Genomic DNA, 23,879 nt, shown 5'->3' with positions numbered 1-23,879 from the left:
AGCTTTAATTTGAGGGTATTTACATCCAAATCAGGTGAACGGTGTAGGAATTACAACAGTTTGCATATGTGCCTCCCACTTGTTAAGGGACCAAAAGTAATGGGACAATTGGCTTCTCAGCTGTTCCATGGCCAGGTGTGTGTTATTCCCTCATTATCCCAATTACAATGAGCAGATAAAAGGTCCAGAGTTCATTTCAAGTGTGCTATTTGCATTTGGAATCTGTTGCTGTCAACTCTCAAGATGAGATCCAAAGAGCTGTCACTATCAGTGAAGCAAGCCATCATTAGGCTGAAAAAACAAAACAACCCCATCAGAGAGATAGCAAAAACATTAGGCGTGGCCAAAACAACTGTTTGGAACATTCTTAAAAAGAAGGAACGCACGGTGAGCTCAACAACACCAAAAGACCCGGAAGACCACGGAAAACAACTGTGGTGGATGAGCAAAGAATTCTTTTCCTGGTGAAGAAAACACCCTTCAAAACAGTTGGCCAGATCCAGAACACTCTCCAGGAGGTAGGTGTATGTGTGTCAAAGTCAACAATCAAGAGAAGACTTCACCAGAGTGAATACAGAGGGTTCACTACAAGATGTAAACCATTGGCGAGCCTCAAAAACAGGAAGGCCAGATTAGAGTTTGCCAAATGACATGTAAAAAAGCCTTCACAGTTCTGGAACAACATCCTATATACAGATGAGACCGAGATCAACTTGTACCAGAGTGATGGGAAGAGAAGAGTATGGAGAAGGAAAGGAACTGCTCATGATCCTAAGCATACCACCTCATCAGTGAAGCATGGTGGTGGTAGTGTCATGGCGTGGGCATGTATGGCTGCCAATGGAACTGGTTCTCTTGTATTTATTGATGATGTGACTGCTGACAAAAGCAGCAGGATGAATTCTGAAGTGTTTCGGGCAATATTATCTGCTCATATTCAGCCAAATGCTTCACAACTCATTGGACGCCGCTTCACAGTGCAGATGGACAATGACCCAAAGCAGACTGCAAAAGCAACCAAAGAGTTTTTCAAGGGAAAGAAGTGGAATGTTATGCAATGGCCAAGTCAATCACCTGACCTGAATCCGATTGAGCATGCATTTCACTTGCTGAAGACATAACTGAAGGAAAATGCCCCAAGAACAAGCAGGAACTGAAGACAGTTGCAGTAGAGGCCTGGCAGAGCATCACCAGGGATGAAACCCAGCGTCTGGTGATGTCTATGCGTTCCACACTTCAGGCTGTAATTGATTGCAAAGGATTTGCAACCAAGTATTAAAAAGTGAAAGTTTGATTTATGATTATTATTCTGTCCCATTACTTTTGGTCCCTTAGCAAGTGGGAGGCACATATGCAAACTGTTGTAATTCCTACACTGTTCACCTGAATTGGATGTAAATACCCTCAAATTAAAGCTGACAGTCTGCAGTTAAAGCACATCTTGTTCGTTTCATTTCAAATCCATTGTGGTGGTGTATAGAGCCAAAAATGTTAGAATTGTGTCGATGTCCCAATATTTATGGACCTGACTGTATATTGTAACTGTAATGTCTACCTTCATTTTGTAAAGCGCTGCACAAACTGTTGGCACTATATAAATCCTGTATAATATAATAATCAGACAGGCTTCAGCTTCGCCTCCTCCTAAGCCACACCCCTCTAACACATTTCACCCACTCATGTGCTTAGTTGTAGATCTCCAATTATGCCCACGAGTGGGTGAAACGCATTAGCGGGGTGTGGCTTGGGAGGAGGCGAAGCTGAAGTCTATCTAATACACACTCAACCAGGAGGCTTCCTAGTATGTGCTTCAATTGTTTGCTTTTACATCCTCTCCACACAGCTCCATGAAAGGATAACATCCACCCAGTAGAATCAACATTCTCTCTTGGCCTCCTGCATCACCAATCCCATTCGTCCTTCACAGGTAAGGTTGAAATTTAATTGTTGGCTCTAAGAAACTTCTTAAGCTAGGTATACACTAGTAGAATTTTGGAAATAAAATCCTGCAAAAATTCTTAGATAATTTTGACGAAACATTCTTACTTGCTCGAAAGTAGTTCAAGATTTCATTCGCTTTTAACATTTGATTCTGGAATGAATGGACTTTACCAAAGAAAACCACATACACTATTAGAAATTTGTACATTTGAGAAAAATGTTTAATTCTGCCTCTTCGAATTTCCTTGTTACTGAAGGCCAAACAAACACTGATTTGATCACACTAATGATTAGAAGAACTAACAAAAGGTTTTACAACATTCTTATGATGAAAAATGTTGAAAGAAATTATACTATTGCATATTGAGCTTTGTTCTGGCCATTTTTTATATCAGACTTTTTGTGTGAGAAGAAGCAATGAGACTTTTTTATGGCCGGTATGTCAGAGGATCTCTAGATTAGAAAGAGAAGGAATTGGGTTGGACTGGTGCACTACAGCAATATATAGTAAAACAATCAGAACTGCCCAGCAGGTAGCCTATGCTCCTTGATTACATCTCAAGGCTAAAGTGTATTTCCACTTTTGCTGTCCAAAAACCCCACGTTTGTTATATGTTCCAATTCCTTTCTTACCTTATAGATTTCCTCAGGGGGACGTGTCATAGCTGACTGAAAGGTTTTTTTTTAACAATGTTGGAATAAGTCAGTCCCAAGTCTGTCCTCATTAACATACAATGCAAGAAGTCCAGCTTCTGCACCCTTAACCCTTTGTTAGGACAGATGGGGGGTTATTTACTAAATTCTGCCTAGAAACCAATCAGCTTCCAGGTTTGATTGTCAAAGCTTAATTGAAAGAAGCTGATTGGCTACCATGCACAGCTGCACCAGATTCTGAGTGATCAAGTTTTAGTAAATCCCCCCTAGTGCATCTAGTTATAACTGATAATGAGAATCTGCCTGCATAGTACAGACAGAGTTAATATGGCAAACACAGCTGCCCAGCCCAAAGAGAACAAAGGGAACTAAAAAGCATCTAAAAAGGTAAGCTGCAACTATTGAGGCTCTAGGCAAGTAGCATTTTGTAAGCTCCTAGAAGCATTTTATGACTCCTACAACCCCTGGCAAAAAGTATGGAATCACCACTCTTGGAAAATATTCATTCAATTGTTTAATTGTGTAGGAAAAAACAATCACAGACATGCCTCAAAACTATTTTCATTTACATTCCAACCTTCTGGATTTAAGAAACACTTAAAATAATAAAAAATAAAGAAAACTAGTCAATTCTAAAACAAACCTCTGCATCGGATTACATCTGCTAATTAGTGTGCAGTTAAAAAAGGGTTCTTGCACACCTTGGAGAGCTGATGTACCAAGCTGATTGACACGAATCATGGCTCCAACACCAGAGATGTCAGTTGAAACAGAGAGGATTATAAAACTTCAAGAAGGTAAATCATCATGGAATGTTGCAAAAGATGTTGGTTGTTCCCAGTCAGCTGTGTCTAAAATCTGGACCAAGTACAAATCAAATGTGAAGGATGTAAAAGGGAAGCATACTGGTAGACCAAGGAAGACAAAGCGTCAAGATAGAAAAAGTAAAGCAATATGCCTTGAAAACAGAAAATGCACAACAAAACAAACGAGGAACAAATGGGCAGAAACTGGAGTCAATTTCTGTGACCAAACTGTAAGACATTGCCTAAAGGAAATGGGATTTACATACAGAAAAGCCAAACTAAAACCATCATTAACACCTAAACAGAAAAAAACAAGGTTACTGTGGGCTAAAGAAGAACAATCATGGACTATGGATGACTGGATGAAAGTGATATTCAGTGATAAATCACGAATCTGCATTGGGCAGGGTGATGATGCTGGAACTTTTGTTTGGTGCCGTTCCAACGAAATGTGTAAAGATGACTGCCTCAATCATTGATGATAAGGGGTTGCATGTCAGGTAAAGGTACGGGGGAGATGACAGTCATTAAATATTCAATAAATACACAAGCTTATATTGAGATTTTGGACACGTTTCTTATTCCATCAATTGGAAGGATGATTGGTGATGAAGATATCATTTTTCAGGATGATAATGCATCTTGCCATAGGGCAAAAGCCGTGAAAACTTTCCTTCAAGAAAGTCATATAATGTCAACGGTATGGCTTTCAAATAGTCGGGACCTCAATCCAATTGAAAATCTATGGTGAAAATTAAAGAAAATAGTCCATGACAAGGCTCTAACCTGCAAAGCTGATCTGCAACTGCAATAAGAGAAAGCTGGAGCCGGATTGATGAAGAATACTATTTGTCAATAGTTAAATTCATGCCTTAGTGAGTTCAAGCTGTTATAAAAGCCAGAGGTGGTGCAACAAAGTGCTAGTGGTGTACTGTAGTGTTTTTTTTTCATGATTCTATAATATTTTCTTCAGAATTGAGTGATTCCATATTTTTTTCCTCTGCTTGATCTGCCAAAACAGTTGCAACTGACTACAGTTTTCTTTCTTTTTCATTTTTTTAAGTGTTTCTTAAAGCCAGAAGGTTGGAATGTTAAGTGAAAATTGTTTTGAGGCAAGTCTGTGATTAGTTTCTTTTTCTACACAATAAACAATTGATTTAACATTTTCCAAGAGTGGTGATTCCATACTTTTTGCAAGGGGTTGTAGAAGCTAAATATTGTTGTCTACGTTAAGTTATGAGCGTTTTTCAAGCTTTAGCGATTAGGTGTAGGAAAAAAAATAGTGTTTATAGAGTTTTTGGGAGCGTTTTTCTGGAAGAAAAAATAACGCTGAATGCTCTTAAACGCTCCTAAACGCTATTAAAAAGTTTTTTTATAGCTTTTTTTACTGTAAAAATGCTAATAAAACACTAACGCTTCTAAATGCTTGTAAAAGCTACCTAAAATGTTACTAAAAGCCAGCAAAAAAATGATATTAGCAGAGTTTTTCATTGAGCTTTTTTTTTTGAGCTGATAAAAAATGGTAGTGTGCATGGAGCCTAAATATATATATATTTTTTTTAAATATATATATACAGTCATGGCCGAAATTGTTGGCACCCTTGATATTTTTCCTGAAAATCAAGTATTTCACACAAAAAAGGTATTGCATTAACACATGTTTTGCTATACACATGTTTATTCCCTTTGTATGTATTGGAACAAATATAAAACAGAGGCAGAAAAGCAAATATGACATAATGTCACACAAAACCCCAAAAATGGGCTGGACAAAAGTATTGGCACCCTTAACTTAATATTTGGTTGCACACCCTTTGGAAAACATAACTGAAATCAGTCGCTTCCTATAACCATCAATAAGCTTCTGACACCTCTCACCCGGAATTTTGGACCACTCTTCCTTTGCAAACAGCTCCAGGTCTCTCTTATTGGAAGGACACCTTTTCCCAACAGCAATTTTAAGATCTCTCCACAGGTGTTCAATGGGATTTAGATCTGGGCTCATTGCTGGCCACTTCAGAACTCTCCAGCGCTTCTTTGCCATCCATTTCTGAGTGCTTTTTGACGTATGTTTGGGGTCATTGTCCTGCTGGAAGACCCAGGATCTTGGACGCAAACCCAGCTTTCTGACACTGGGCCCTACAGTGCGACCCAAAATCCTTTGGTAATCCTCAGATTTCATGATGCCTTGCACACAGTCAAGGCACCCAGTGCCAGAGGCAGCAAAACAACCCCAAAACATCATTGAACCTCCACCATATTTTACCGTAGGTACTGTGTTTTGTTCTTTGTAGGCCTCATTCCGTTTTCGGTAAACAGTAGAATGATGTGCTTTACCGAAAAGCTCTATCTTGGTCTCATCTGTCCACAAGACGTTTTCCCAGAAGGCTTTTGGCTTACTCAAGTACATTTTGGCAAACTGTAGTCTTGCTTTTTTATGTCTCTGTGTCAGCAGTGGGGTCCTCCTGGGTCTCCTGCCATAGCGTTTCATTTCATTTAAATGTCAACGGATAGTTCGCGCTGACACTGATGCTCCCTGAGCCTGCAGGACAGCTTGAATGTCTTTGGAACATGTTTGGGGCTGCTTATCCACCATCCGGACTATTCTGCGTTGCAATCTTTCATCAATTTTCCTCATCCGTCCACGACCAGGGAGATTAGCTACAGTGCCATGGGTTGCAAACTTCTTGATAATGTTGCGCACTGTGGACAAAGGCAAATCTAGTTCTCTGGAGATGGACTTGTAACCTTGAGATTGTTGATATTTTGCCACAATTTTGGTTCTCAGGTCCTCAGACAGTTCTCGTCTCCTCTTTCTGTTGTCCATGCTTAGTGTGGCACAGACAGACACACAATGCAAAGGTTAAGTGAACGTCTCTCCTTTTTATCTGCTTTCAGGTGTGATTTCTATATTGCCCACACCTGTTACTTGCCCCAGGTGAGTTTACAGGAGCATCACATGCTTGTAACATTCTTATTTATCCGCAGTTGTGAAAGGGTGCCAATACTTTTGTCCAGCCCATTTTTGGAGGTTTGTGTGACATTATGTCGAATTTGCTTTCTTTCCTCCCTTTTTTTGTTTTGTCCCAATACACACAAAGGGAATAAACATGTGTATAGCAAAACATGTGTTAATGCAATACGTTTCGTGAGAAATACATGATTTCCTGGAGAAATATCAAGGGTGCCAACAATTTCGGCCATGACTGTATATATATATATGTACCTTTTGGCCCTGGGTTGTTTTCAGTGTAGAGTTCCCCACCTCTGAAGTGCTGCTTACACAAATTAATGAACTTTAAAGTGTTACTAAACCCAGGACCCCGCATTCACTATATCTGGTCTCCCACAGTACACAGAACATAGAAATGCAATAATTTTAGTAAATATAAACTGCTAAATATCTTTTCTCACCAGACGTTAGAGCAGTCTTGTGGCTTCTATCTGTGTCCAGCCGAGCACTAGCTAAAGCTTGTAGGAGGAGTCTTCTTTCTGCTCTAGGAGGATGCATAACCCCTGACCCTCTGTCTGGACAGTGCAGATTGGCCATGTGCTGATCACATGCACTCTCCCAAGAAAAAAAACCTTTCTAACAATATACACTAAACTGAGCATGTGCATGCCTAAGGTTCAGTCTGGAGATAAGTGGTGGTCGCTTGAAAAACGGGAGGAACAGAGAAGAAAGGATCAAACAGCCTTTTTACACAATGCAGAGGATTAACCCCTTAGGTTCCACCGTGAATATAACAAGCATGCTTTACTGTATATACAGACTGATTTTACTGTTGTGGGTTTAGTAACACTTTAAAGTGGTTCTAAAGGCAGAAGGGTTTTTTTCACCTTTAAGCATTCTATGCGTGAAGGTAAAAAAGTAAAAAAACTTCTGGTTTTAGCTCCCCCCACAGCCTCCCCTTATACTTACCTGAGCCCCTTCTCGATCCAGCAATGTGCATGAGAGCAGCGGCTCTCCGGGGTCTCTCTCTCCTCATTGGCTCACACAGCAGTGGGACTCTTGTTGCTGTCAGCAAATCCAGTGAGAAGGGATTGGGGCTGGGGTTCCCCTTTGTGTGTCTGTGGGCACAGACATGCCAGCAATTGTGCATACCCAAGTTTTGGCTGGGGTTGGCCTTTAATAGCAGCTATTTAAATTCTGCCAGACTGGCCCCTTTATAAACAGAGACCTAACCGTACAGCTCAATAGTACTTAATTTCTGAATACAAAATGAGATGTTTCTTAGAAAACGGCAGAACTAAATTGGCATAACAGAGTTGTGACCAGAGGCGATTAAAGGGTTTTTTAACGTATATTAGAGGAAAATTATTACATTTCTGAAAAGTATTACATCAGGATTCCTTGATCCTTCAAAATGTCAGATATTGTTGCCGCAGGAAGATTATATTACTGGCCAAAGCATTAACCCTTTTGCCGCCGCAGCCTTTTTTAGAAATTGCACACAAATGATAAAACTCACATTGTGTACATAAAAACACATGTAAGACCCCAAAACATTCTACATTTTCTGAGATCAGGGGTACCATAGAATGTAATCTTGTCAGTTACAATTGTTTATGTGATACGATGTTATTGCCACTGTTTACCAAAACCATCATTTCAGATCTAAATATGGTGTACACAAACACACGCAAATCTAGTAATCTTGGCAAAGAAATGTGAAGCAGAGGAACCACTGCACCTGCAGTATAACAACAACCATACAGACACATAGCAGTATAGAAATAATGCAAACCTTATATGATAAAGAATTAGTACTAGTACATTCATCCAATAAACACTCACTGGACACCTTTATAGGTAGACCTGTTCAATTACTTGGTAACACAAATTGCTAATCAGCCAATCACATGGCAGCAGCTCAATGTATTTAGGCATTTCGATGTGGTGAAGAAGACTTGCTGAAGTTCAAATTAAGCATCAGAATGGGCAAGAAAGGGGATTTAAGTGACTTTAAACGTGGAATGGCTGTTGGTGCCAGATGGGCTGGTCTGAGTATTTCAAACACTGCTGATCTGCTGGGATTTTCACGCACAACCATCTCTAGGGTTTATAGAGAATGGTCAGAAAAAGAGAAAATATCCAGTGAGTGGCAGTTGTGTGAATGAAAATGCCTTGTTGATGTCAGAGGTCAGAGGAGAATGGGCAGACTGGTTGCTGCGACATTCAGATGGTAGGGTCAGAATTTGGCATAAACAACATGAAAGCATGGATCCATCCTGCCTTGTATCAACGGTTCAGGCTGGTGGTGTAATGGTGTGGGGGATAATTTCTTGGCACTAGCAAGGTGTGTCTAGTAAAGTGGCTGATGAGTGTGCAAACCTATCAGATCAGCAAATAAACCCAACAGGAGTCCTGGTGGAGATGTTCATATATACCCGGGTATATATGGTTATTTTTTTACAGATATACTGTATTTATTGATTTTGGCAATAAAATGTATGTAAAGTACAACAAGAAGTACAACGGTCATGCTAGTCTTTCATGTCTCTTTGCATCACATAACAAGTATACCAAGGCATATACAGGGCAAGAGAAAATGGTCACATAGCAAGTATTCAAAGCCAGTATCATATATAGGGCTAATCAGGACCCTGGATCAAGTGTAGGTATATGTGGTTGGAATCCACCCACCCAATACTTTTATTAAAGACGTGTTTTTTGAGTTCATCAGTAAGTTTGTACAATCATTTCCATGTTAGGAGGATTGTCTTCCTAGTATAAAAGTAGAGTTTACATACCAGCACTTTAGCATATTTAGAAATTGGTAATAATACCTAATAAACAATTTTGGAGACGGGAAATACGGGGAAGTCCCAGAGCTGAGGAGATAAAGTCATTGACCCCGAGTCAAAACTTTTTGACATAGTGACAGGACCAGAAGCAATGAAAAAAAACAGCTGTATCTCCGCAGCCCTGGAAGCAATCTACAGAAGGGCAAAGACCCATTTTGTGGAATCTAACCGGTGTAGGGTGACTGCGATGGAACGGTTTCAGTTGTATGTATCCTCAAATTCTAACCAGTCTTGGTCAGTGAACTCTGGCCCTGTGCTTGGGGGTACTTTTTTGTGATGTGCGTGCTCATCAACGCCTAAGAACAGGTGGGGCCACGTTCATGTGACATCAACATTATGGCGATACACCAGCTTAGATATGAGCTGCACACTGTGTAGCTGTGTGACCTACAGAGTTGCTCTGTGAAGTGAAGTATTACATCCCGGGTCACTACCCACCATCCTTGTAATGTGTCGCATTTAGGAAGGACACTGCTGAGCCTGTGCCCTCTCTCCCTGTCCAGCGTACCTCTGCCACCTCACCCCCAGAGACAGAATGGGGTTCTGCCATGCACATAGCATGGACCTCATGGGTACACTAAATTATCTCTTGCTGCTTCTTCACACCATGCGGCCAGACTGTAGGTGTCCGTGGGTCCCGGTACCTTAGGGAACTGACCGCTGGGGAGGGAGTCAGAGCACCAAGCCCCTTGCTACTGGAGGACCTTCCACCATGCCAGGTACCACAATTTATGACAGACTGCTGTACACTCCACACCAGTCTTTGGTTACTCGTACCAACTGTTCTCTTCCTCTACACCTTCAGGGCTTGACAAATTTGCTTTGAATCTAGGAGCCAGCTAAAAAAGGAATCAGGTTTTTTATTTGGCCAGGGCAAGGCAACTTTTGTGATGTGATTTTCCGCACGACAATCATGGCAAAACGGCACCATATTTTAGGTGGCATTGAAAATAATGGCACCTGAACCTGCGTTTTGTGATCTCAGCGATTGTGCCGCAATTCCACATTCCCAGGTATGAATGGAGGAACCCTGGTTCTCACATATATGATTCTGGATGTGTTTAAAAACTTACAGATTCCCATGACAGGCTAAATATTATGTGTTCCTATTGAGGTAGCTCACACAGATGCGATCCACACGCATGAGTTTGTAGTGTTGCATTTCAGACTTGCAAGTGATAGAGTAGAGTGACATACGGAGATCAGTGTTCACATAGGATTGCTATTGACAAGAGTTTTTGCTTTGAAGTCAATGGGAGGCGTTTTTGCATTGAAGCTAATGGGAGGCAATTTTGCATTGAAGTCAATGGGATGCAATTTAGCACTGAAGTCAATGGGACGCGATGTTGCATTGAAGTCAATTGGGGGCATTTTTGCATTGAAGTCAATTGAGGGTGTTTTTGCATTAAAGTCAAAGGGACGTGATTTTGCATTGGCATCAATGGGACGCGATTTTGCAAAGAAGTCAATGGGGGGGTTGCATTAAAGTCAATGGGATATGATTTTGCATTGAATTCAATAATGGCCATTTTTTGCACTGAAGTCAATAGGGGGCGTATTTGCTTCAGAAGTCAATGGAACACGATTTTGCATTAAAGTCATTGGAATGTGATTTTGCTTTGAAGTCAATGGGAGGTAATGTGTGAACCCAGGATCCAGGACACCATGGCGATCTGGTGCCTAGGATTTGTCAAGCCAAGCTAAAGTGATATTAAAGATTCAGAGCAATGGTTCTGCAAACAGCAGCCCCAATTCTCCTCTTCTCGGGTCCCCCCCTGGTGCTCCTGGCTCCTCCCCTCTGCTGAGTGTCCCCAGAGCAAGCTGCTGAGGCAGTACCCAGAAAAGAGTCTAGACACAGTTAACCGTTTCTCATCGGGCAGCCTGTCTCTGTCTGTATAACTACACAGTGCAATGAATACAGCAGCAGTAAAACATTAAATGATAGCCCACAAGCCCCTGCTTACAATCTGAAGAGCCAGCTGAAAACTGTAGCAAAGTCAAGTTACTGGGGCCCCTGTGAGATGATTACAGGTGTGATGTCTGTTCTGGTTCCAAAGAGCTGAATACTGGGTCAGTGGTGATGCAGAGACCATCCATCCAGCACTCAACCGGCTTGGGATGCCGTTTCTTACGATCAAACTGTTGGGACACTGTAATTCAGTCTCAGCCTATTGTCAGCCTATCTACTCTGCTTCTCAGTCACTAGCAGTTTCTAATCTGCCATACAACAGGACCTCTAACTACCTATGGGCCGTCAGATGCCTATCCTGGGCCTACTTTATGAGCCCTGAGCTAAAGCTCGCTAGAGAATCCCGGACCAGAAGGGACAGCAGTTAATAAAAGTGACAGAAGATCCATATAAACTCTGTTTAATAAAAAGGATCTAATAACATACTGCAAGCTGACCACTACATCCTACCAGAAAGCTGACCACTACATCCTACCAGCAAGCTGACCACTACATCCTACCAGCAAGCTGACCACTACATCCTACCAGCAAGCTGACCACTACATCCTACCAGCAAGCTGACCACTACATCCTATCTGGCAGTCTGCATGTGAGATAATACCAATAGGTCAGAAATACTTCTGTCAACAGACTTCAGATGCACACAGAAGCTGCAACAGTTAAACTATTAGAACAAAACCACTTGCCGAATAGTCTCTGTTTCTGGTCTGGATGATACAGCAGCTCCGGCTCCTGCATTAAAGGTCATGTGGTCCAATTATGTATCTACTTCCTGAAAAGACATCACCTCCAATTGGGGTTCCCGATACAGCTAGTAGGGACAGAAAGTACCTGTATATACAACAGCTATTTACAAATACATTAGAAGGAAGCAGCTCCTTACAATGTACACATGTACAGTACAAGCCATAAATGGATTGAAATTCATATGGTTTAGCAGGGACTAGATTAATTTCGATCCACCTATGGCTGTTCCTGTTCCAGAGAACTCAATGTAATGAGCAACTTCTCTCAAACCGGCTTGTTGGAAATTTTTTCTTTAATCAGCACTGCAACCAATTGGTGCACCACTGATCAGTGTATTCTAACAGTGGAGGAGTCCCTTTTATCAGAATACAATAAAAAAAGCTGGGAGGGGGAATCCATTCAGTTATTTTTTATATCAGCCCACTGGCTGATCAAAAAAAAAATTGATCCATGTATGGCCAGCCTAAGTAAGCAGTCACTGTATTCTAATGATCCCCTTATCTGACTCATGTGAAGCGCAATTTTTAAAAGTTCCCTTTAAGGCTGGCTTTACACCAGTGTTTTATGGCAAGGCATAGGTTGCTGTGTATTACATCAAAACACATTGTTTTGTTTGAAATGTCACTTTAAGCATTCCTCCTGAGACCCACTCTGTGCAGACATTATTGCACCTTGCTGACTCAACAAGATCCACAGGCAGTGCCAACTCACCAAGAAGACTCAGAGTAAAATCCAACATAGTTTATTCCAAGCTTGGCACACAACAGAGGCCATTTTCTGGGTTATTCTTGCAGTTGAAACAACATTTCAGGCACCATGCCTTCTGACTTTCTGAGGGAACTCATTAATTAAATTGAACAACATAGGGAGGCTTGCAGTGTCTAACTAGGGACTGTGCAAACTATTGAGAAGGGAGGAAGAAACCAAAGGCACAAAACATGGTGGTTGTGAACCCTTATACTTATACCCAGGGGCGGACTGACAACTCATGGGGCCCCCGGGCAATAGGGGATCATGGGACCCCTGTGTCCGTGCCCAAACTCAAAAAAGCCTATGAAAAAGGTACCAGGGGCATCTCAAGGGGCCCCCTACTGACCCCGGGCCCTCGGGCAGTGCCCGAGTTTCCAAATGGTCAGTCCGCCCCTGCTTATACCCATTGAAGTGACTAGCTCAAGTTATACACAGAAATTAAACAAATCCCTCTACATAAACTGTACCTGTTTATCTGCAGCCATCTCTCCTCTACAGCCTCTTAAAGCACACATTTTACACAGCATTTCAGAGCTTCAAAAGGCAGAGGGTGGGATCACTGCACATACACTGCACAGCTTAGAGCGGCGAGCTGAGTGTAATCTGTGACTCGGGGGGATAGATACATCCCCCTCTGCAAAGTCTTGTGCATAGCTGAGGCTATCAATCACAGGCTGTGTGCTGGGGGGGGGGCAGGGCCATCTTCCAGAACTGTCTGGTGTCGGCATAGAGCTTAACAAGTGACTCATGCAGATAGGAGGACAGAGTAGACAGAAATCACACTCAGCCCCCGATCACATCAAAGCCGATTTTGAAATCGTGTGACTTACAGTGAAGTTGCATGATTTAAAAATCGGGTGACCTGCCGATTTCAGGTGCAATTTGCAAGACATCTGACACAGATGTCTATGCAAATCACAACAAAAGTAGTGCATGCACTACTTTAGAAATCGGTGCGTCAAGTCAGAACCGCACCAATATGACCGCTCTAATAGTGGACAATAGGGCGTGACTTGGCATACAATTTGCAAGTCGCAGGGCATGCAAATTGCATGCCAAGTCGCACCCAATGTGACTTTGGATTGAGGCAAGTACATACTATAGAAGGATATACTCTGTTCATTTTTCATTTCAGATGGTTACAACCACTTTAAATCTGTCAGTAGGAAAGATAATTAATTGTGTTTGCTCTATATGTTATAAAATGTAAATAAAAACTATTGAGAAAAAAAAAGAGAATTAAAATGTTACTAAACCCAGGATCATGCATTCACTATATACACTATGGTCTCCCACAGTACACAGAACATGGAAATTCAATTATTTTAGTAAATACAAACTGCTAAATACCTTTTCTCATCAGCAGTACATAGCAGTCTTATAACTTCTATCAGTGTCCAGCTAAGCACTGGTTAATCTTGTAGGAGGAGTTTTCATTCTCCTCTCACTGTCCTATGACGCTGCATAACCCCTGGCCCTTTGTATGCACAGTGCTGATTGATCCTCTGCTGATCACATGCACACTCCTAGAGCTCTGTACTATCAGCAGATGGATTGGACACTGTGTAAGAAGGGGAGAATCAGAGAAGACAGGTTCATAGAAAAAAACCTCTCTAGCCATACATACCAAACTGAGTATGTGCAGCTTGGCCCCAAGGCTCTGTTCTATCAGGAAATGCGTTGGGAACAATATAAGAAGGGGAGGATCAGAGACCACAGGATCAAACATCCTTTTTACACAATGCAGAGGATTAACCCCTTAGGTTCCACAGTAAGTATACCAAGCATGCATTACTGCATATACAGACTGATTTTACTGTTGTGGGTTTAGTAACACCTTAAACCAATATTTAATTGTGATAATGGCCCTCGCCTAACTAAACAAATGATAACACATAAGCACCATCATTTTTTCTTCTCCTTTTTAAACAAGTAGCCAATACAGGATGCAAAAATGCTACTTTGCTGCAGTCTGCAGCCTTCTACTGTGGGAATATCGCTCTGATTAATTTTTATATGATTTCTGTACTCAATTGAATAGAACCGCAACACTTTCATTGTGCCGGGATGGTCAATGTGTTGTGGTTGCATTCTCTTCTCTGCAGCAGCCACATCACTCACAGATCCCCACAACAAACAAACTCTTCCTCATCGATTCCACACATCGATTAGAAACCATCGCTTATTTCATGAAGCCCATTTATGAGTGTGTGCCATCCACACAGACACGCAGAATATGTCCTCTCCATTGATGCTGAGTGGATAGAAGATGCTGTAATCTGTTATTTATTAATGCCAGTGTATGTGCCAAATCTGCAAATGAAAGTTGGAAGTAATTGAGTACAGCAGTCAGTTGACAGTCAGAGTTTTTAACCACAGAGGAAAGTGCACCATTGTAGCTGAAATCATCTGGTTGTTAAAGAGCAACTCCATGCAATAAGTGAAATGTATCAGAGAATGGTTACAGTGGTATTAAACCCTTACCGTCCTTTAGTTTGACACATTGAACACCAAGCAAAAAACACATGCCCCAGCAAACTATTTGTTAAGGTTCTTACCCCAGCACTGGCAGTTTACTTTCAATGCTGCTGGCTCCTGCTCTCTCAGTGTTGCTTCCTTGAACTTCCCATCTTCACAGAAAATAGTTAACAGTGGACAGTGCAGTCTGGAGGATGTCTGTTAGCTTGGAGAAAGGAGGGGGGGGGGGGAGTGGGGGAGAGGGGGCGACTTGCCATCCTAGGCTATGGGGCTGTGTGTTTCTATTGATGCACACAGTGTAGGGACACAATTCTAGTCCCTGCATGCAAGGCTGGTTCCATAAAATGCTGCAAGAGAAATGAGGCACCCTGAAACTGGACACCTGGAGCAATGATCAGTGCACCAACCTAAACTGGAACATTGCCAATGATTGCAAGGTAAAGAAGTGGCATACTAAGGAAGTGATTCAAACAACTCATGAAAGCGCTTAAAAACAGTTGATGCAAAATCAATTTAAGTCCTCATGCACATTGGATGTATTTACAACGTCTGCTTTTGCAGTGTGTTACAGTTTTCAATGCACTGTACACTGTAACGCACTGGACACCACAATGCACTGTACACTGTAACGCACTGGACACCACAATGCACTGTACACTGTAACACACTGGACACCACAATGCACTGTACACTGTAACGCACTGGACACCACAATGCACTGTACTCTGTAACGCACTGGACACCACAATGCACTGTACACTGTAACACACTGGACACCGCAATGCACTGTACACTGTAACGCACTGGACACCACAATGCACTGTACACTGTAACGCACTGGACACCACAATGCACTGTACACTGTAACGCACTGGACACCACAATGCACTGTACACTGTAACGCACTGGACACTACAATGCACTGTACTCTGTAACGCACTGGACACCGCAATGCACTGTACTCTGTAACGCACTGGGCACCGCAATGCACTGTACTCTGTAATGTACTGGACACCGCAATGCACTGTACTCTGTAACGCACTGGACACCGCAATGCACTGTACACTATAACGCACTGGACACCACAATGCACTGTACACTGTAACGCACTGGACACCGCAGTGCACTGTACTCTGTAATGTACTGGACACCGCAATGCACTGTACTCTGTAACACACTGGACACTGCAATGCACTGTACTCTGTAATGCACTGGACACTGCAATTCACTGTACTCTGTAACGCACTGAACTCCACAATGCACTGTACACTGTAACACACTGGACACCACAATGCACTGTTCACTGTAACGCACTGGACACCACAATGCACTGTACACTGAAACGCACTGAACACCACAATGCACTGTAATCTGTAGCGCACTGGACACCACAATGCACTGTACACTGTAATGCACTGGACACCAAAATGCACTGTACACTGTAACACACTAGACACCGCAATGCACTGTACACTGTAACGCACTGGACAACAAAACGCACTGTACTCTGTAACGCACTGGAAACCGCAATGCACTGTACACTGCAACACACTGGCAGGGGCGGACTAACAACTCATGGGGCCCCCGGGCAATAGGGGATCATGGGGCCCCTGTGTCCTTGCCCAAACTAAAAAAAAAAACTATGAAAAAGGTACCAGGGGCATCTCATGGGGCCCCCTACTGACCCTGGGCCCTCGGACAGTGCCCGAGTTTCCAAATGGTCAGTCCGCCCCTGCACACTGGACAACAAAATGCACTGTACCTGGTGCCTGGTGTGCGCTCCTCCTCTCCTGTTGCTTCTCTGGCTGCAGCAGTTGAAATCCTGGGTTTCCAGGCTGCCGCTCGCTGGGTCCTCATGGCTGAGCAGCCTAGCTATTTGCCGGCCAGCGCTGTTTTTTTCCCCCTATTTCTTTGAAATTTTTACGGCTGGCCCGGAGGGCCGGATAAATGTCTTTGGTGGGCTGTGTCCGGCCCACGGGCCATAGTTTGAGGACCCCTGATTTAAAGCTTTATAATTAATTATTTGTGACCTCAAAAAGACATGACTGATTGGAAGAAATAAAAGGAAAGGTCGTGTGCTATTTCGATGACAGATTTATACGCTTTCTTTTGGTAAACAGATGGTTTATACTTTTACCGATCAGTAAATCTTTCAGAACCAGAATGTCTGTTCCTGAGATATGAAAGCTGACTTGGCAACTGGGTTTTGCTGACTTGATACAGTGTTCATGATGTTATGCAATATCTATTTCATCCACCCCTGTAAATATACCCTGTCTTGAAGCACATAAAGTTTAGCTACTGCAAGTAAAAAATGCGACAGTCTGCCAAATGCTTCAGTTTGCGGCCTTTCATGCCAAAATTCATCTACTTTTTTTATTTTCCTTTTTGTAATTCATCACGGTTTTACATTTACTCCCAAATAGGAAAGGTATAAAAAGAAAAATACATTTATAATATGAAATTGAACAATCAAAAGTAAAATACTGTATCTCAAAACAGTACAATTGTATTTTATTTAAAATTCCCTAATTTTTATCTTTATATACTGGACCAAAAAAAATTGGAAATTAGCTTGTACCTCTCTGAGATTGCAGAAGCAAGATCAGATCAGAAAAAAGAAACAGGGGGTGCCACCATGTAAGTATAGACATTATTATTATAGGTACTTACAGTTGTGTTCAAAATATTAGCAGTCAGACATCACTAACCTGATCAATCACTGTTTTTGGTAGAAATGATATTTATATATGGCAAATAATTTACTAGCAGGTGTAGTAGAGTAATAGAAATCCAACAGACCCAACAGCCATGACATGCATGCTGCTGATTCTGTGTAATTGAATCACTAATTGAAAGGGGCATGTTCAAAATAATAGCAGTGTGGAGTTCTATTAGTGAGGTCATTCATTCTTTGAAAAACAGGTGGCAATTATTGCCCTTATTTAAGGAAGGAAGGCAGCAAATGTTGTACATGATGGTTACAGTGCATTTCTCTCTGAAAATCTGAGGAAAATGGGTCATTCCAGACATTGTTCAGAAGAACAGCGTACCTTGATTAAAAAGTTGATTGGAGAGGGGAAAACATATAAAGAAGTGCAGAAAATGATAGGCTGCTCAGCTAAAATGATCGCAAATGCTTTAAAATGGCAACCAACACCTGAAAGACGTGGAAGAAAGTGAAAAACTACCATTCGAATGGATAGAAGAATAGCCAAAATGGTAAGGACTCGGCCAACAATCAGCTCCAGGAAGATGAAAGGTGTAAAGTTCCCTGTGAGTACTGTTACAATTAGAAGACACCTATGTGAAGCCAAGCTATCTGCAAGAAGCCCCCGCAAAGTCCCACTGTTGAAAAAAAGACATGTGCTGAAGAGGTTACAATTTGCCAAAGAGCACATTGACTGGCCTAAAGAGAAATGGTGCAACATTTTGTGGACTGATGAAAGTAAGATTGTTCTTTTTGGGTCTAGTGGCCGGAGACAGTTTGTCAGACGACCCCAAACACTGAATTCAAGCCACAGTACACTGTGAAGACAGTGAAGCATGGTTGCGCAAGCATCATGATATGGGGATGTTTATCATACTACGGTGTTGGGCCTATTTATCGCATACCAGGGATCATGGATCAGTTTGAATACATCAGAATACGCGAAGAGGTCATGCTGCCTTATGCTGAAGAGGAAATGCCCTTGAAATGGGTGTTCCAACAAGACAACGACCCCAAACACACCAGTAAACGTGCAACATCTTGGTTCCAGACCAACAAGATTGACGTTATGGAGTGGCCAGCCCAATCCCCGGATCTTAATCCAATAGAAAACTTGTGGGGTGACATCAAAAATGCAGTTTCTGAGGCAAAACCAAGAAATAGAGAAGAACTGTGGAATGTAGTCCAATCATCCTGGGCTGGAATACCTGTTCACAGGTGCCAGAAGTTGGTTGACTCCATGCAACACAGATGTACAGCAGTTCTCAGAAACAGTGCTTATACAACTAAATATTCATTAAGTGATTCAAAGAAAAGCAAAATCTTCAAACATTTTTCAGTTTATATAGTGAATGTTTGAGTTTGTAAAGAAGAATACAAACACTGCTATTTTTTGAACAGTCTAATATTCACTTTTCTTAAATTTGTTTAGAGGAACAACACAAATTTGAAATATTTTTCTTCATGTTTTGATTTGGAATAGAATGTGTAGTGTTCCCAACGCATTTGTGTGTATGGAAATAAAAGCTATTAGAAGGATTTTGAGCGTTATTCAATTTTTTCAACGCACTGCCAATAATTTGAACACAACTGTAAATAGTGCCATCAATTTACGCAGTGCTTTACATATATATATATTATACATTCACATCAGTCCCTAACCCTCAAGGGGTGTGCAATCCAAGGTCCCTAACTTACATTCATACATACACATACTAGGGCCAATTTAGACAGGAGCCAATTAACCTACTAGCATGTCTTTGGAGTATGGGAGAAAACTGGAGTACCCGGAGGAAACCATTGCAAGCACAGGAAGAACATGCAAGCTCTAGGCATGTGATGCCGTGGTTGGGATTTGAACCAACAACCCTAGTACTGGCAGGTGGACGTGCTAGCCATTAAGCCACTGTGCTGCCCACATTATTGACAAACCATACCAAGGTTAAAATGCACTTACATTCAAAGATAATGGCAGGCGTATCACATCATACTCAGGGCATGCAATACGCCTGCCTTTATCTACAAATGTGAGTGCAATTTAACCCTTTCCTATGGTTTGTCAATGTCTACACTTACATGGTAGTGCCCTCTGTTTCTTTTTTCTTTTCTAATAGTACACAAAGGATCATCCAACTCTGCCAGTGGAGCTGCAGTCATTCATATGAGTGATGCTTGTATAAAGGACAATTTTATGGACTTTATAATGAGACTATTTTGTTGCGCTTTTTATCCCACTTTTGCACCATAATTGTTGCAAGATCAGATCACACTGGACCATCCCCTCTTCCCAGCCACAGAGTCTCATTTTCTCTGCTGCATTTTTAATTGCCTAAAAAAGTAAGAGAAAGTGAGGCTTCAATGTATTAATACTAGCAAGTGGGCAACTCACCTGAAGATATACCTGTCTTTAAAAGAAGGTTGCACCAAAATGCCTAAATATTGGTTGTAAAGATTGCATTAGCTGCCTGGCTGGAAAATTGCAGCCTATTAGGTATATACTAGATCAGCCTTTCTCAATATTTGTGCCCCAGAGGGACCTTTGAAATAACCTTCAGGTCTAGGGGAACCCCTGCTAAAACCAATTCATTGGTGGTCAATGGGAATAATGCCCCCCTTACAGATAGCTAAAATGATTATTGGTGTAATGCAGTGGGCTCTGCCAAGTGTCATTGGCCCGGGAACTATCCATCAAATGGGAGGTCAATAGGCAACAGCTCAAGGAACCTCTAGTTACCTCTGGAGGAGCCCTTGGGTTTCATGGAACACTGGTTGAGAATGGTCGTGCTAGATGTTGGAAAAGGAAATGTACAGATTATTGCTGGACTGGTTGCCTCAATGTCATTATATTTCAATGGATTCAGAAAATTCAAAGTGAAATCAGAGCTTCTAGAATTGGGCTTTAAAATATATCTAAAGACAAAACTTTGTAAAAACAAAAATGGATAAAGTACTAAATGGCAAAGAACCATGTCAGGCTTATTGTTTGCTGTCCCATTGGGGAAAGTTGCCTTCACTTCCTGCACAACAGACACAACAGCAAGGGAAAGGGATCCGAAATGAGGGGAACTCTTCTCTAAACCCTTGTGATCAAGAAAGGGTCTCCATTAAAAGAATTCCTCACTATTCCTGTTGCTAGTGTAAACTGTAAATTTGTGCATTTCCCATCACTTCTGTCCGGGTAGCATTGGTCGCCAGCATAAACAAACGAGATGAATCTTGGCACTAGATGCTCTTTAGCATTTGTCACAATGAATCTCAGACACAGTGGCCCAGTTTGTCTTTTTGTTCGGACTGACATTTCAGTAAAGATCCTGAAACGTTTTCAAAACCTAATGTCAGCGCACATTAAAATCATAATTCAATTTGATCATTATTTTCAGTTATGATCATGTGTTCATTCCCTGTGATACTGCCACAAATTTCCTTCTTTTCCTTTGATCATTTTAAAAATTAATTCAATAAAGAAAATAAAATTAATATGAGGTCAATGAAAAATCAGTCTGTAGAATATGAAGGGCTTAAGGACCCACTTCAGGCAGATGTTTTCAAAAGTTCTCCAACAGGGGATTGCAATAAAAAAAGAAACTCTGGTTGCTATACTCACCTACTCTTAGCTGCTGTCCTTGCAGTAATTCCAGTACTAGGTGTCCCAACTTAATGCCACTGAATTAAGTTGGGACTCCTAGTACTCAATTCCACTGAATTAAGTTGGGACACCTAGTACTCAATTCCACTGAATTGAGTACTAGGTGTCCCAACTTAATTCAGTGGAATTGAGTACTAGGTGTCCCAACTTAATTCGGTAGAATTGAGTACTAGGTGTCCAAACTTAATTCGGTAGAATTGAGCACATCTCCTATGTGCAGTGCGTCATGGCCCATTGATGAAGGGGTATCACCACAACATTCTGCATTCACAATTTACTGACAAGATCTGAAGGGAGAGTGTTAAATGTAATGAAAAGCCTTCCAAAGTAACCTTTCCATCTGGGCTCTTAATCAGGAGTGTGTACTGAATGGTCTTTCCTGATGGATTTCAGTCCAGACAGAGCTGTGCTGATGCAATCCAGAAGAGTTATGTCTGATAATTGGCTTCAGTTAGGAGATCTTCTCATAAGATTGGAGAAGCTTATTATCCTGGGGCACCAAAAGGGAAGCACCTGCAGATGCCTACACAGAAGAAGTGGAGCTTAACTAGCTGAGAGGAGGGAGCAGAAAATGGAACCTCCCAGCTAATCTGCAGTTAAATGCAGAACGACCAGCAGCCACAAGAACCTATTTTGGGGGGATCCTCTCTTACACAGCCACCATGAAGATAGAATTTGTTACACATGATAATGCAACACTAGCCGCTATTCACATGTACAGGTAAAATAAATATTGAACACGTCACCACTTTTCTTAGTAAATATATTTCTAAATGTGCTATTGACATGACATTTTCACCACATCAGAAACAACCCATGCGATCCAATACATACAAAGAAACCAAAGCAAAGAAGTTAAGAAATTAAGTTATATGTAATAAAATGGAATGACACAGGGAAAAAATATTGAACACAAGGATGGAAAGCCAAGATACCAGCTGAAATCTATCAGTAATTAAAAAGCAATTTTGCCCCTTGTCAGTGCAAATTAATATCAGCTGGTTTATTTACAACTGATGGCTTATAAAAAGGTTTCTTATTACCAAGGTGTTACTTCATTACCAAAGAGCTCTCTCAAGACCTTCACAACCTTATTGTTGCAAAACATACTGGCTACAGAAGGATATCTAAACTTCTGAATGTTCCAGTGAGCACTGTTGGAACCATAATCCGGAAGTGGAAAGAACATAATTTCACCATAAACCAGCTACGACTAGGTGCTCCTCGCAAGATTTCTGACAGAGTAGTGAACAGAATTATCAGAAGAGTTATCCAAGAGCCAATGACCACTTATGGAGAGCTATGGAAAGACCTGGAATTAGCAGCTACAATTGTTTCAAAGAAAACAATAAGTAATGCAGTCAACTGCCATGGCCTGTATGCACACTCACTACACAAGACTCAATTGCTAAAGAAAAAGCATATTAAAGCTCACTTAAAGTTTGCTGCACAACATTTAGACAAGCCTGCGATATACTGAGAGAATATAGTCTGGTCAGATGACACAAAAAATGAACTCTTTGGCCTTTAGCCCTGGTTCACATATGTGCGGCCGTATGGGCTGCGTTTTGCGTGGGCACGAGAGCCCATTCGTTTGAATGGGCTCCCATGCTCTGTGACATTCAGAGAAGTCCCTGCACTTCTTTCAAAAACGCAGCCCACACAGGAACCTCGGTTCCCAGTACGGTAGCGTTTTCCAGTGTGGGCGGCGTGCCAGAACTAATGGCACCCGCCTGCGGGTCCACATTTCTCTGTGCGCATGATGCTGGTGCTTGGAATTTCGTGTGGATCCGCAGCGGCACCACCCATCACAGGTGTGAACCTAGCCTAATCATAGAGTCATGAAGAGTTGAATTTGCATTTTTCCATAGATACAAAGATTAACAATGAAAAAACACATAGAACAGCTTATAGCAAATTCTGAGTACAAAATTAAATCATAATTACTGTACATCAGAGATTATGCTACTTGGCTTGATACCATCCCTGGATCAACATCTGCAAGCTGATCTTATGGCTACAAGGCCCTTGCCATATGGCACATGTGATACGGGTGAGATAACTCACGGACCTCTTGACATCTCCAATCATTAATCTTCAGCCTGTCATCAAGATTCATGTCATGGCTGCAGAATGAAGTGTTTTTCATTTACACAAAATACTTAACAGTGAAATGAATAATTAATCGTATCAGGAATCATGGAATGGTACAGATGCCATCTGTCAAGTGCTGATGAATCAGAGATGACCCATTACCTGTCTCATTGTGGCTATTCATTCGAGATTTTTTTTTTATGTTTTCCACGGGCTTCCCCTTGCTTCGCTCCGCAGCCAGGCACAGTGTATTTCTTCTGCTAAATACACAGACAC

The 23,879-nt window shown here is 41.6% G+C and overlaps 1 protein-coding gene across 7 annotated transcripts in view; it reads right to left on the bottom strand.

Annotated features, from left to right (window-relative positions):
* Nucleotides 1-23,879, bottom strand: part of KIAA1217 (KIAA1217 ortholog) — a 609,023-nt gene that overhangs the window by 532,390 nt on the left and 52,754 nt on the right. The gene's annotated exons all lie outside the window — the stretch shown is intronic.

The sequence above is a fragment of the Staurois parvus genome, unplaced genomic scaffold, assembly GCF_062004578.1.
Source record: "Staurois parvus isolate SC_StPar_1 unplaced genomic scaffold, SC_StPar_1.0 ptg000636l, whole genome shotgun sequence".
Classification (NCBI taxonomy): Eukaryota; Metazoa; Chordata; class Amphibia; order Anura; family Ranidae; genus Staurois; species Staurois parvus.
This window is presented reverse-complemented; position numbering and strand designations above follow the sequence as displayed.